We start from the raw sequence: 15874 nt of genomic DNA, 5'->3' as shown, positions 1-15874 counted from the left end.
AAAGTTAATTGATTTGGTTTTCACGTACAGTTTCAATGGACTAGTCCGGGTCAAATTCGATCAGATGTTACTCTGTTTGTACTATAGAAAATATAGCTAGTATAATTTTTATAAATTCACCACGCAATTTCTTATTGTATATTTTCTGCTGATTAACTTCCAAATACCATTTGCATGACTGAGGTAACGTAGTGTTTAGAAGCCTATTGCACTGAGAGTTTTATATAATGTGAGAAATAACTACAGTTTTATCCAACCATCCTCGTAGTTCAATTTGCATTTGCATTAAATTGTTACTTTGTGTAAAATATTTGCATTTAAATATTTTAATTTGTTCCGCCCAGTTGACTGCTTAGCTGCTGTGAAAAACTTTCACCGAATTAAATACAACTACATATGCTTATTTAGTAGTGATTTGTTGCTAGCACATTGTTTTTGTTAAATTAAATGCTTAATTTAAATAGACATATCTGATAGTAACTTGCCAGCTACCAGAATAAATAAATTAATTTATACAAATACATATATGTGGGCATAAAGTACTTTGAAGAAATTAGTGTTTTAAATATAGATATCAGATAAGACTTCTCATGGTCTTTCTATAGTTTAATTTCTCATATCTATTCGGATTGAACAGAGTAATATATATTTCCATATTTTTTAATCTATCTAAACTTTCTGAGAAAAAATTAAGCAGAGTTCTATTATAAAAGGAAAAAGTGGAGTATTTAAACTAACTAGTAGAAACTGTTCGAGGTTCTTGGTTATGAATGAACTTTGGAATAACGCAGTGATTTGACGTATAATCCTAATGACTGGAGGTAGTTGAAGTCTCGATCAGTTAAGTAACATTGTAAGTTAGGTTAGGTAAATAAGCTGATCATTCGTGGGGTCACGAATAGTCTATAGACGCTTGTACTTTATGATGACCAGAGCTTCTCTTAGTTATGAATCAAAAAGACCGTCGTATATCGACAAAATGCTTAGAAACTGCCACAAATTTCTTGAGCTGGTTTGTATCTATTCCAGGAAATTTGCCGGGTTCGTAAAAAGTATGGCAAGCGAGATCCTTAGTCTAGCGAAAGTTGGACATTTTCGTCATTGCGACTTCGGACTTTACGTCCTCAAAAATTTTATTTCTTCAAAGGTTGCTCTACTGCTAAAAGATTTTTTCAATGGCGAACGTGTAGTTAAAGATAAACCTTCTAATATATTATCTAATCAAATATGAATCGGTTTGACAAATTTACATTGGGTTTGTGTACACCATATTAATAAACTTTTTATTTTTGTTACAAGAAAGATTGTACCCTTTTTATGTTCGTGTGAAGTTAAATTTCCATATTTTAATTAGTGTGAGTTTAGCAATTTTACGTTTTCTGGTGATTTGTAACTATGGAAAACGACTTTGCTTCAAATTCTTTGTCTCCAGTGAGATCAGAAATGTTATGGACTTTACTTTATCGCGGTCACACACTTGAACTTTACTTGAAGCGTGTCGTCCATCTACCGCTGTTAACGACGATAACATCGAAAAAGTTAACGAAATAGTGCTTGCAATCATTGTTGGTATCAGATCAGATCGACTGAACACATTTTGGTTAGTGTTTCGGGTATAAAGAGTGCTAGTGCAAGATTCGTACCAGCAGACCAGTATATTTTGAAAATGACGTCGAGTAAAAATAGCAAAGGAGACGCTTGACAATGCATCAGAGGATCGTACATTCATCAAAGGCAGGATAATGATTATTACTCTCCAAAAACCTAGCGAATAGCGCTTCAAAAATCAGCTAAAACAGTAAAAACCACGTCAAAGTGGGTCAAAAATAAAGTGGTGCCATGCTTTGGTTGAACATAAATTTAGTCTACAGTGACAAATTGTCAATAGGGTATACTACTTGGCCGTTTTAAGGCGTCTACGGGAAACAATTTGTGGTAAATGACCGGATTTGCAGGTAAAAAATTGATGGATTTTTACCTTGATAAAGCGACTAGAATGGGACTAGTATGATTGTGATTGACTCTTCGCCAAATACGAAGCGACAGTCACAACTACATATATTCGCTTTTGTCTGTCTTAGAAACTGAAAAGAGTGTTTGAGTGTATTAGGATAACCACTTTCTGATTTGATAATGCAACCTGTTATAAAATTATTTCAATAGTGTCATCTAAAGGCTACCAAAAAATTTTTTTTTTTTATTTTGCCTACTGCTTTTTTCTTATTAAACTTGAGGCCTCCAATAACACAATTTCCATTAAAAAATTCGTTAAGTTTCTCAATAAATATTTCATATTTGTTTTAGCATATTGTGTTCTTACTTTTTATTTGTGCTGTGCTTGGCAGTATTCTGCACTGTCTAGATGAAACTCCATAGATGTAGGAACAGGTCTAACCAGCTGCAATGGAAAAAAGAAAAAAAAAATCAATTATTAGATAACAAAGTACATACAAAATTATTGGACAAAGGCAAATAAAATTTAAAGTCCTACTTAAATGCTAGATGGTCTTTGATATGGAACTCACAGATAAGAGGAGCAATGTGACTATGTAAATATGTAGAGAACGACAAGTGTGAAAGGTAGAATTTGGCAGCAGCACGAAATTGGGTTAATGGTGCAGCAATTAAAGAGAGGTAAAATGAAGTTGACTTAAAAAAAAAAAAAAAACAAAATAAATAAAAAAATAAATAAAAATTAAAAAATATCAAAAAAAAAATAAATTAAAATAATTTAAAAAAATGTAGATTTCTACAATTTAGTTTTAGAACAGCATTAGGCTATGAAGTAATTGTGTTTTTAATAGCTTAATTATAGATAATATAGCAAATTCTAAATTCCTGTCAGTCGGCGTCTGTTAATGAAATTTTACAGATCTACATACAAGTATACTTGTATTTCAATGAGTCTAGAAAATATTTCAACTTAGTTATTTCGTAAACAATTCCACTGCTCAGTTCGATTGCAAATTATTTGAGTAGAATCGATCAATCTTCATAAAAAATTTTACAATAACTACATGTCTTTCCAAGACATGGAGTGGGACGGATCGAACGTGCAATTGGTGGATATCATATATATTTTTTTACAATAGTGCAGACAAGTGAACAGATTCGAAGACAGGTTATATAATACTTATATTGAGTATTACAGAAATTTAAAGCTACCAAAAAATCATACACGATTTCTAACATTTTTTTATAATAATAAAAAAAAAATATAATTAAAAAAACTTCTATTTAGCTGACATAAAGGCTGACCGCTAATTTATAGTATGAAATTCAAATCGAAGCTAACATCTGAACTTAGATTTAATGCGACTGCATCATGATGAAATGGCGTTTGGAATAATGAACACAGTTTAATACAATTTTCATTAGACCATTCTTATCTAATTGTAGAGGAGATAAGCCGCCTTTAATATCAAACGCAAATACCTCTATGTCGGTTACGGTACTACAATAGGTAATTGTATTGTGTGGCATGAATTACTGTGAGATAGCTTTGTGGCATTTAATTGTATTAAGTGGTATGCGGGTTAAACATTGTCATAGCTGAGACAGAGCTGGATTATGAGGAAATATTTAATTTTACATACATGTATTCCTCTTCTTTATTGCCATAGACACCGCTTACGCGGTTATAGGTTACATATAGATATCTATATAAATGTAGCTTTGTATTCAATAAATACAGTGATTGGTTGTAATTTGTTTATCGATGAGTACAGTAGATCACTTTAGTCCAGAAAGTGGGGGCACATGACTTTTCCACTCATTTTCTGCACGTGATTTGAATTGTTCCAACAGTGGAAACTATTACCAACAGAAAATGTTGGCATTATTGCAAATATTTCTTAAATCGCAAATCTACGAAATTTTGTTCCGATTTGGTTTGTTTAAAAACATGAAAAAAATTTGTATGAATGAACTAATTTGTTCTGTATAATTTCTACTTTTGCTACCATTTTTATTAAAGAAACTCACAAAAAAAAAATTATTGTCAAAGATTTTCCTTTCAACTTCTACTTTTGTTGATCTACAGCGCGTATACGTAACACATTTATTTTTTCAACTAACTAATCATATTTCACATTTAATTTATTAATTAACTGTAAGTAAAGCTGTAGTAATTAATCGCATTGAAATCATTGCATTACATTTTTTTAGCATAAAAAATATTTACTGTTTCTTCTTTTATAACTCACACATTAAATCGTAGGAGTGCGGTGTGTATGAGTAACAGTTTTATATCATTTGTATTTTTCAATTATTAATAGATATTGCTGGTTTAGTGTTTTTTGCCATTAAATAGCATATAAACAAGAGAAAACGTTAACTTCGGTTGCACAGGAGCTATAATACTCTTTAAAGGTTTTCACAAATGTAAAAGCTTTATTACAACAGTTTTATTTAGCCAGTTTGTATGGCAGCTATATGCTATAGTGATCCGATCTGAACAATTTCTGTGGAGTTTGCACGGTTGCCTTGGATAACAACCCATGCCAAATTTTTTGAAGATATCATGTCAAATAAAAAAAAATCCCATTAAACTGCTTGATTTCGACCGGCCAGTTTGTACGACAGCTATATGCTATAGTGATCCGATCAAAATAATATGCTCGCATATTATGACGTTCTCTTAGAAAATAATCCCTACCGAATTTCGTGATGATATCTTGTCAAATGAAAAAGATTTCCATAAAAGCAGCTTATTACCAGCGTCCAGTTTGTATGACAGCTGTATGCTATAATGGTCCGATCTGAACAATATGTTCGGAAATTATAGCATTATCTTGGATAATAATTTATGCAAAATTTCGTGACGATATCTTGTTAAATAAAAAAAATTTCTATACAAGGGCTTGATTTTGAACGATCGGCTTGTAGGGCAGCTATATTATCTAGTGGTCCTAAAGCAACGGTTTCGATAAATAAGTAGGTTTTTGGGGGAAAAAGTTCATGTACAAAATTTCAGAACGATATCTCATAAATTGAGAGACTAGTTCGCTTATATATTGACAGATAGAGATGGCCAAATCAACTCCGAACTTCACGCTGATCATCTACGTATGTACATATATATTTTATAGAGACTCCGACTTGTTCTTCTGGGTGTTTCATCGTAGCAACTGGATTATGAGAAACTGCACTAAGGGTATACATATTTTATAGTCTTATTTCATCAAATATATGTATGTATTTCATGATAGGAGTTGGCCGGTACGTATGAGTAACATTTTTATCTCAATTAGAACTCGCAATTAGTTCCTAAAACCATTTAGTTTTTATGGGTTTAGTCATTCATGTATTTAATAATTCATTTTAAAATAAGAAGTAAATCATTTAAAATATTTCAAATAAATTAAATTGTATTTTTTCAATTAATGAAAATATTATAGCTAAAAAATGGTTTTACAGCAACACCAGTTTTTTTGTATTAAAATAAAATTGCTTAAACAAAAAAAAGGTATGATTTTTCAAATAAATTTATTGTTAAAATTTTTTCTTTTATTTTTTTTGATTTTTTTTTCTGATTTTTTTAATAAAAAAAAATTTTTTAATGGTTTGGGGAAAACAAATTTTGTTCAATTATTTTTTTAAATTGTTTTTTTTTTTACTTTTTTTTAACTTTTTTTTTAATTTTTTACATTTTAATACGAATTTTGAGTCATAAAAATTATAGCTTAAACTTGAATGAAATATGACATACACACACCGTTAATTTATGAAAGTGCTAACAAAGCTCTTTAAAACTACATCCATATAATTTAAAAATAAATATTTAATAATTATAAATAAATATACTAAACTGCTTGCTGAACTCTCCACATACCACTTCCATTATCATTAATAAGCACTTGATAGTTGTTAAGTTAAATGTGTTAATGCAAAATATTGAGATGAATTGAGGCATAAAATTCTATAAGAAAGCCAAATGCACGATTAAGCTCGATAAATATGTTTGAACAAATCATTTTATCACGATTTATTACGAAATCTACTACTATGATGAGTCAAAGTTGGCAACAGCGTAACAAAAAGTGACTCAAAGTGAAGATTTCACAAGCAGACTAATCGCAACTGTGTTAATTGCATAAAAAATCACTACAAAAGCAGGAGATTTTAAGGGAAATTGCTACATGAACTCATAAGTGATGTCTGCTGCTTAATGCCTTCATCCTAGTCATGCACCATTACTTTTACTATCACTTCTTAAGTACTTGTGAGATTTCACAATAAACAAGCAAAGACTGATTTAAAAAGGGCAGAGGAAAATTACGCAAAAGTGCAAAGAGATAAATGTATATATGTATGTATGTAGAAAGTAAGAAGAAAACACACTAAACTTCAGCGGCCCCGAAGCTATAATACCCTTCATAGATGCATTTTTTATAGCGACCTGATACATAGATGGATGGAGATAGATACTAGAATTAAATACATATGGTTTTAAGTTCAGCCGGCCTGAACAAAAAGAAGAAGACAATGCACCGTGTCACAAGTCAGCGAAAGCCCTGGTAAAAATCCAAGAATCGGGCTTCGAATTGCTTCCGCATCCACCGGATTCTCTACATTCGGCCCCAGCGCCTATTTCCTGTTCTCAGATCTCAAAATAAATGCTCGCTGGGAAGAATTTTCCGTCGAATGAAGAGGTGATTACCGAAACTGAGTCCTACAGTGAAGCAAAGAACAAATCGTGCTACAAAAACTAGTATCGAAAAGTTGAAGGCTCACTCTAGTCAGTGTATCACTCTTAAAGGGAACTATGCTGAATTAAAAAACAAAAAATTTTGCTAAAAGATATATTTACTAGGCCAAGAACTATTTAATTGACCTGCTATTTTTGTCTTGATTATGATCGTCACTTTGTTTGGCAACTATATGCTACAGTGCTATGAGCTGAACAATGTGTTCACAGAATGTGGCGTTGCCTTGAGCAATGAAGAATGCCGGATTTCGTATAGACATGTTGGCAAATGTGAAAGTTTTTCGTACAAAACCCTGATTGAACCTTTTGTGAACATTTTCAGACCAATATCTCAAAAACTCAGCGACTAGTCAGCGTTTCTTGGCGGTTGTTAACAACTTGGTAGCAAACTTAATACGAGGGCTGCTATATATATTCTGGCCTAGGGCAACACTAAGTGTTGCCAGGTGCAATCTTACATTTCCATTGGAAAGTTTGACATTTTTTAGCATAACATCACTCAGAATGTTTTGTCATTTAATCGTGAATTGTTTTATTTACAGGGAATTAAAAAATTCATCTCGGCCAAAAAATGGAATTAACTCGTGAACATTTTCGTGCGATCATTTTTCACAACTTTTCGACGTGGATTATCACGACAAGAGTGCATCGATGAACTAAAATCTTTGTATGGCTATGAAGCACCATCCTATAGCACTGTGACAAATTGGTACAACGAATTCAATCGTGACCGACGCTCGCTCAAAAACGAATTCCGTGAAGGTCGTCCAAAAACAGCTGTTGTGCCAGAAAACATCGATGCCGTACGTGAACTGATAATGCAAGACCGTCATGAAACATTTCTTCAGATAGAGGCATGCCTATGCATTTTTCCCACCAGCATACATTCGATATTGCATGAACACCTGGCCGTAAAAAAGGTTTGTTCTCGTTGGATCCCGCACAATTTGACAATCGCTCAAAAAAAGGCTGGTGTGGATTGGTGTAAAGAAATGCTGAAAAAATACGATCGCGGTGCCTCAAAAGACGTTTATAAGATCGTCACAGGTGACGAGTCATGGATCTATGCGTATGATCCCAAAACAAAACAGCAATCGACAAAAAAAAAAAAAAAAAAAAAAAAAAAATCGTTGATAATTAAGCCTATTTACATTATTAGGCCAGAAATATATCTAGCAACCTACGTAACCGTTGTTCAGGGTATAAAAACACATAGCAAAAACAAAACGATTTTTCATAACGAATTATCAGCTGATTAACTGTATATTGACGTTTGCTGTCTTAAACGAGTGATTAAGCACTTAACAATTTTTATTAAATTTTTTTTTAAATAAATACACGCGCATTTTCTGCATACACTTATACATTAGGGTGGGCAAACAAACATTTTTTTCTTTTCAAAATATAAGAAAGTTACTTGATTGACATTTTCTAAAAAATTGGTTGATTGTCACCACTAGGAAAGGCTCTCCAACTCTGAGTTCTTAATTGTAACAGGAATGACCTCCCCCTAACAGCTTTCTATTTCTTTCTTATTATCAGAAATATTTTTATCTCGCTTCCAACTACTTGAGAAAATATTTCGTTTTGTAGATTTTGTAGGAAAGACCGTTAGGCGGAGGAACTTCCCCTTACAATTAAAAGCTCATACTTTAAGTATTTTTAAGCCTTTTTTAGAGGTGACTATCAACCAATTTGTCAGCGTATCAAGCGAAAAAAAATATTCGTTTTTGTTTAGCCACTCTAATTTACATATCTACATATATGTATGTATGTCGGCTTATACATTTCTCTGTCTGCTTAGATTTATAAAGTGATATTGACGTTGCCATGAAAAATGTCGAGGAAGCAAAAGTGACACAACAAGTGCAATGCCCAGCTGCAAGCGTTATGCACACGCATATATTGTACAAGCAAACAAACATATTTAAATGTATGTACATATACATATATGTATTTATAAGTGCACCCGCCGTGCAATGTGCATAAATCGGTTTGCATTTATGTAGTTATGGAAAGTGAACGCGCGTGTACGCTATCAAATTACCGTAACGCCATTATATGACGTCTGCATAGGTATATGCATGTATGTATGTATGTATAACGACAGTCGCATTTTTGGAAAGCTTGGTTGGCTATGCTTTAATGCAGAAGCTCAATTTTTTTAATAACATTGTGTCTGCAAGTTGTTTATGAAGCGATTAAAGTCCGTATAAATTTGTGTGTAAGTAGTTATGTGTATATAATCACCTAAAATGCAAAATAACGTAACACCACTTTTCATAGGTTTACAGGCGAAAGAAAAATGGTATAAAAAAACCACTCGTATTAAAAGAGAATTTGAATTTTGGTTATCAAGTGGTTATAAAACGGTTATATATTGGTTATAAAACGGTTATATATTGGTTAGCGGAAGCTGAAAATTTTATGGTACATACAGGTACATATATGTAATACCATTTGATGAAACAAATTTTGAGTTTTGGTTATAAAACGATTATATATTGGTTATATACTAGTTATATTTGACTGCAGGAGCTGAAAATTTTATGCTATATATATGTAATATGATGTAATGAATCTTAAGCAATAAAAAACTCAATTTAGATTTTTTTGATGATTCGTTGTTTTGAATTTTAGATGACGTTATGCAAGTATATATTATCTAAATATATATTTTATTTACTTATATCTTTACTTAACATTCGTATAAACTGATTGCTTCGAAGCTTTATCTATTTTCTGCAATCATACTATTTAATCTATAGATAATTTATATAATATGTTTTTATTTCTATGACTTTCCGCAGCGAAAATCGCTTTCTCACTTAATTATTTGCGTTTATTTAGTTGCTAATCAACAAGTAAACAAACGAACCTACACTCAAGCAGTGATAGTATGTATGTAAATACATTAGCAAATAACAGCGGCGTGATTATTTCATTAGTTATTTTCAGTGAAGCCACGTGAACAGCGAAAATAAGCCGAAAAAAGGCAAAAAAAAAAACAGAAAGAAAGAAATATTAAAAAAAAAAAATAGAAAGAAACAAATATTAAAAAAAAACAATAAAATAAATAAAACAACACAATTGCATATATTTTCTTAGAAAATAAAAGCACAGATAGGTACAAGATAGTAAGTACAAGTGACTAGGTTTTGCATAGTGATGTGTTTTATGGAAAGTTACACACTGAAAAGCTGCAGATATTCTAACAGGCTCCACATATACTATTTAAGACTACTTGTAAGAGGTCTTAATACATTTGATCGACGGTAATTCGTCAGCAGTGCGGTTTAGCGGGGAAAACACCTCACAATCTACGCCCGGAATGCGCAGAGTAAAGGAACAAGTCAGCTCTCCTTAATGGGACTGAATGAGTGAGTTAGTAGAGAGGTTACAATAGGTCAAAGATCACATCTGATCAACTTTCAATCGCTTAAAATTTTGTGCTTTCAATGAAATCACGGCTACAGAATTATGAACATATTTCAGCAGAGCTTTAGAGAATTTACGCCCTCACGAGCATACTTGAGTAGCACAAAGTATGCTGTGATTCATCGAAAACTTGTCTGATGCGAGTCGTCCAGCAATCTCTGTTGATGACGATAACAACGAAAACGTTAAAGAAACAACGCCTGAAAATCGCGGAATAGGCATCAGTGAGATAGCATATGATCCCAACAATTCTTATGTATCGACTTAACACATTTTGGTTAGTATTTTGAGTATGAAGCAACTTCGATTCGGGTGGAGCTATTTTTTGTAAAACTTTGAGGTCGTTTGGTACGAGTCTAGCATTGATACGAAAAACGATGATGATTGACAAAGTAGCTGAAGAATCTATAAATATCAAACGCCTCATTACTGGTGACGAAATACTTCGGAGTGGCAAGAAACGAAACTTTTAACATATGGTTCAAGCAGCTCACAACTTCCAGCCTTAGACCAAGTATCCACAGGGTAGCCAAAAAACAATTATTTGAAGGCGAGATAAAGTGAGAAGGCGAAATATCCCTTCCCAGGGTTGTGCGCTGGGTTGGGGCCCGCCACGTAAAAAAAAACAACTTCACTGAAAGGAATGAATGGTGACGTAACGACGTATTATGAACAGGGCGTCGAAAACCTCCAACTATCTAGATAATAGCGACATAAAAATGGACCGAAACCGAAAATTACAAAACTATCTGAAGGCAATGAGGGCAATAACAGCTGAAACACATACGAATTGTATGAACAATTAGCTATAACAAAGATTTGTATTAAACCACGTGAAAGGGCAATTTTAAACTTCAGTCTGAGTCATATTTGAACAAATGAGGGATCTCTCATTCAATATATCTCCAAAATAAAATCTACTCCTTCAGTAGCAGATTCTTTATTCCGATTCCGATTCGATAATCATGCTGATTATTATTTGAATGAACTAGGAATTCTGAAATAATAACAAAACATTGGCTTCTTCAGGAATCGAAACGATTTTCTCATTGCGATGCTGATCGTAGTGACTTCTTTCCAATATAACTCTCTAACAACAATTAATACCTTTTCAAACTTTCATAAATTATTAACATACAAATCACTAACATCGAATACGTGGATATGTATGCACTTTTATAGATAGTTACAAATTTTATCAGACACTATATCAGCATGAAAAGTTCTACAAAAGACTCAGCAGAAACCAACTTTGCGCGTGTTTCGCATCAAATTACTTATTGGCTGTCTAGCCAATTGTACATTTTTCAGTCCTTCTACAACTCTTCGCTCTCTTCATACACATTTTCCTGTAGAGCTCAGCATTGCTATTATTACAGAAGAAGCAGCCACTTTTTTATAATGATTCAGCATAACAATGCTGGAGCGGAAAGGCGCTAGATTTCATGACATTATTTAATGGAAGTAAATTCTAAAAAAATGTAGTTCAAGGAATTTCAACTGAAATAATTAAAATTTGGAATTATTAAATTATATACATGTATGAAAGATAATGGTGAAATAGTAACCACAATAGCTGTATATGTCTGGTAATTATGTTCGAAATATTCATAAGAAATAATTTTTGGTTTAAGAGTTGCTGAGAAGCAAGCAACAGAAACTATTGTTGCGGAAACTAAGTCAAATTTAACTTTTAATATTTTAGAAATCATCAGGTATTTCCAAAACAAAAAAAAAAAAAGTGGACAAGATTACTTAAAAAGGAAAGACAACGTCTAAATATGTATGTATGAAGATCTTTCACTTGATATTGATGGGACAGATCGTATGATAGCTACATGCTATAGTGCGCCGATTTGAACTATATTTTCATAGATTGTTGCATTGTCTTCGAAGCAAATTTATGAAATTATCCTGTCAGATAAAAGAGGTTTCTATAAAAGAACTTGAATTTCGAGCGATCGCTTTCTATGGCAGCTACATACATATATGCTACAGTGATGCGATCTGAATAATTACCTCGAAAATTTCACCCCTGTCTTGGACAATAATTCATGTCAAATTTAATGCGCATATTTTGCCAAATAAAAAATTTATTCATACACAGTCTTAATTTTGATCGATTACTTTGTACAGCAGCTATATGCCATAGTGGTGCGATCTGAAGAATTTCTTCAGAGATTGCAGCATTATCTTAGACAGTCATCTATGCTAAACTTCATGGAGATATATGGTCAAATAAACAAGTTCTCCATACAAGGACTTGAGTTTGATCCATCAGTTTATATGGGAGCTATATGCTTTAGTGGTCCGATCTGAACAATTAGTTCGCAGATTGCAGTGCTGTCTTGGAAAATAATTCACGCCGAATTTCGTGAAGATATCATGTCAAATAAATATGATTTACATACGAGGACTTGAGCTTGATCGATCAGTTTGTATGACAGAAATATGGCCCTAGTGATCCGATATCGGCGGTTTCGACAAATAAGCAGCTTCTTGTGGAGAAACGGACATGTGCAAAATTTCAGATCGATATCTCGAAAACTGTGGGACCAGTTGTTGTATAAACAGAAGAAAAGAGAGACAGCTATAGCACATTAAAGGTGCGAGTATACGAGTGTTCTCAGTAAAAATGCATAAGAAAGAACATGAATGCATAGTTTTGAGATGTTTCTGTTATAAGGCTGATGTCTTTACAATGAATGAGAATAAACTTATATGGTCAGTTTTGAAATGATGCTGTTAGGATAGTCTTTATACAGAGGATTTTCAAAAAAAGTAGCAACACCTTGACTAAAGCATATAGACATGGAATAGTTGGTTAAGAAACCAGTTAAGTTAGGAAAGAATATCAATAAATATATTTATAAGCAAATACTACACAGTATGAAATACAAAATTTCAAAATTAATTAACTGTATTTGTTTTTGCTACACTCTATATACAGTGTCGGACAAAACTCATTGGACTAACTCGAGTCTCACACATGTTCCGTCATAACTTTTTACATAGATGCATTAGAAGAATAATTTTTTTTGCAAAAGATAGACCACATATTCTATATTAAGAAACAATGCAATAATATGTTTTTACTTTTATGTAAGATTTATAAATTATAACAGAAGGGAAAGAAGTAAAAAATTCGTGCGACATAACTCATTGGACTTTAGCTAAATATGAAAATAAATTAGTTTTAAATTAATATTTTACTGAATAGCCATTATTTTTTTTTGATTGCAACACATCTTTTATGCATAAATGAAATTTAATTACTAATATGTGAATCATTTATTCCATTCTCGGCTCGCTTTAATACATCAAGTAGCTTGTTTTTATAACCGTGGACCTGTTCCTCTTTAATTTGCCTGTTGACAATTTCCCATAAGTTTTTAATCGGATTCATGTCACGAAACTGGTCGGACCATCTTATAACATAAACTTATTATTCCAAAAATCAATCCTTCACAACTTTGAGGATGTGCCTGGGGTCATTGACATGTTGAAACTGCCAATCAGGCAGCATTTTTTGGATAGCGTGAGGAAACATTTGGGTTGGCAGTATATTTTTATATTGGAACCCATCCATGTTCCCTTCTATTCTGTAAATTGGTCCTACACCCTGACCAGAAAAGCATTCCCACACTATTATATTACCCTACCATGCTTTACTGCACCCTGCGAATATCGACACTCTAAACGCTTCATGTTGGTCTTCGTATACCTGTCATTCCATCTAAGTTCTGTAAATTAAATTTGGACTCATCTGAAAACAATATCGGCTTCCATTGCTCTTCAGACCAATTTATATGCAGTTTCGCAAATTCCAAAGGTGCTAACCGATTTTTTTGGAAATATAAGATTTTTTTACTGCACGGAAGCTAAAAAGACCAACATCAACGGCGCGCCGTTGTATTGTACGCGTACTCTCTCTTAGTTGTGAGCTATCTACAACATTGTTTGTTAATATCTGGGGATATTTTATAAACTCGCGCACTATTCGCAAGTCATACTTTACCGAATTGACTCTGGGACGTCCTCCAATATTAAGTTTGTTCTTGCGTAAAATAGCAAAAACAGTTGTTTTCCCCAGAGAATAATTTTTTTAAAGCTTCTTTTCCACACATTTTTTGTGAATTTGCTTACAATTAATAATTTAAGTTCAGTTGAATGTGTTTTGTCTATATTTTTATCAAAAATAATTTTTTAGTATCATTATTCGGGACAACTTTAAATATTTCACAACACACTCGTTATCATTAAAATAAACAACTCGAATAAGTGTGATCTACGATTTATAATAATTATAATTATTGTAAGTACCTGCAAAATTCTTTTCCCGCCACATAACGGTAAATTAATCCAATGGAAGTGGTTATTTCGATATCCAAAGTGTTAGTCCAATGAGTTATGTCGCACGAATTTTTTACTTTTTTCCCTTCCGTTATAATTTATAAATTTTACACAAAAGTTAAAAAATATTATTGCATTGTTTCTTAATATAGAATATGTGATCTATCTTTTGCAAAAAAAATTATTCTTCTAATGCATCTATGTAAAAAGTTATGACGGAACATGTGTGAGACTCGAGTTAGTCCAATGAGCTTTGTCCGACACTGTACATAGCTATAAGTTATAATGAAATGGAGCTGTTTTACAAATATTTACAGTAACAATGTGCAAGAAACATTTTGTACATACCACATAGTAAATATTTCCAAAAATATATATGTACTTTGTTGATATATTTTATATTTGTTAACTGTGAATGTGAAATGTTGCAAGTATCACACCAATATGCGTTACATGTGCGGGTGAGATGCCAGTGGATGAGTGTGGCGCAAGTGGATATATGTATATTAATGCGTTGACGTACGTTTTGCGCGTGCTAGGCAGCGAGTGTTTCAAAATTCTTTCAAATATATATTTTACTTAAAATTTTTGTTGCTTTTTCTTTGTTTTTTTGGTACACTTTACTTCTTATTTTTTTAATTTTTGAATTAAAAAAAATTTTTTTTTGAGTTTTTAAAATTTCCTATTTTAATTTTTTTTTTGAGTTTTAAAATTTTTTTTTTGAATTTCTCTTGATTTTTTAAAAATAATTTTTTGAATTTTTTTCAATTCTTCACAGTACAATAATAATTCACATTGAGAAACGCAATTGCTGCTGGCCGTCTAACAAGTCCGTTAATACTCGCTTGCCAATCAATATTATATTATACGAGTATACGAAAATATATTTTGTATTTTATTATTTTCTTTATTTGCTTTTACTTTTGCCAATAAAAACGTACGAACAATGTTTTTCACTTTCCTCGCTCTTAGACTTGCATAAATACTACAAGCACATTGCTGCTTTTCTGTTGATACTTTTTAATTTTTATTTATAACTTTTTCTTTCAGTCTTCTTTAGCTTCTCTCCCACTAAATTTAGTATTTCTTATTTAACTTATTTATTATCGCTACGCTCTACGATGCTGCTGCTGCTGGTGATTTGAAATTGAAAATTAATTTTCTGTTTACTTTGCTGTCACAATTCTGTATTAATTTATTAAAACAACTTAAATCGACTTAGCATTTTTATACAATCACAACTTGATAGGAAAATTAATTTAATTAATTAAAAAATTAATTTAATTAATTTAATTAATTAAAAAATTAATTTAATTAATCGGACTTAGATTTTTATAATTAACTAAAAATTAATTTAATTAATTAATTAATTTA

General features: G+C 32.0%; 1 long non-coding RNA gene across 4 annotated transcripts in view; it reads right to left on the bottom strand.

Moving 5' to 3' along the window:
- Nucleotides 1-15874, bottom strand: part of LOC120769038 — an 84580-nt gene that overhangs the window by 10809 nt on the left and 57897 nt on the right. For 2 of the 4 annotated variants that reach the window (XR_005704816.1, XR_005704817.1), the window contains exon 2: nt 2321-2398. This is a non-coding gene — a long non-coding RNA (uncharacterized LOC120769038). Of the gene's footprint in view, nt 1-2320; nt 2399-14848; nt 14870-15023; nt 15045-15874 lie in introns of those variants that run through there. The other 2 variants (XR_005704819.1, XR_005704818.1) reach the window with 2 other exon arrangements.

The sequence above is a fragment of the Bactrocera tryoni genome, chromosome 2 (assembly GCF_016617805.1).
Source record: "Bactrocera tryoni isolate S06 chromosome 2, CSIRO_BtryS06_freeze2, whole genome shotgun sequence".
Taxonomy (NCBI): domain Eukaryota; kingdom Metazoa; phylum Arthropoda; class Insecta; order Diptera; family Tephritidae; genus Bactrocera; species Bactrocera tryoni.
The sequence above is the reverse complement of the archived record's forward strand: the minus strand, read 5'-3'. Positions and strand labels throughout refer to the sequence as shown.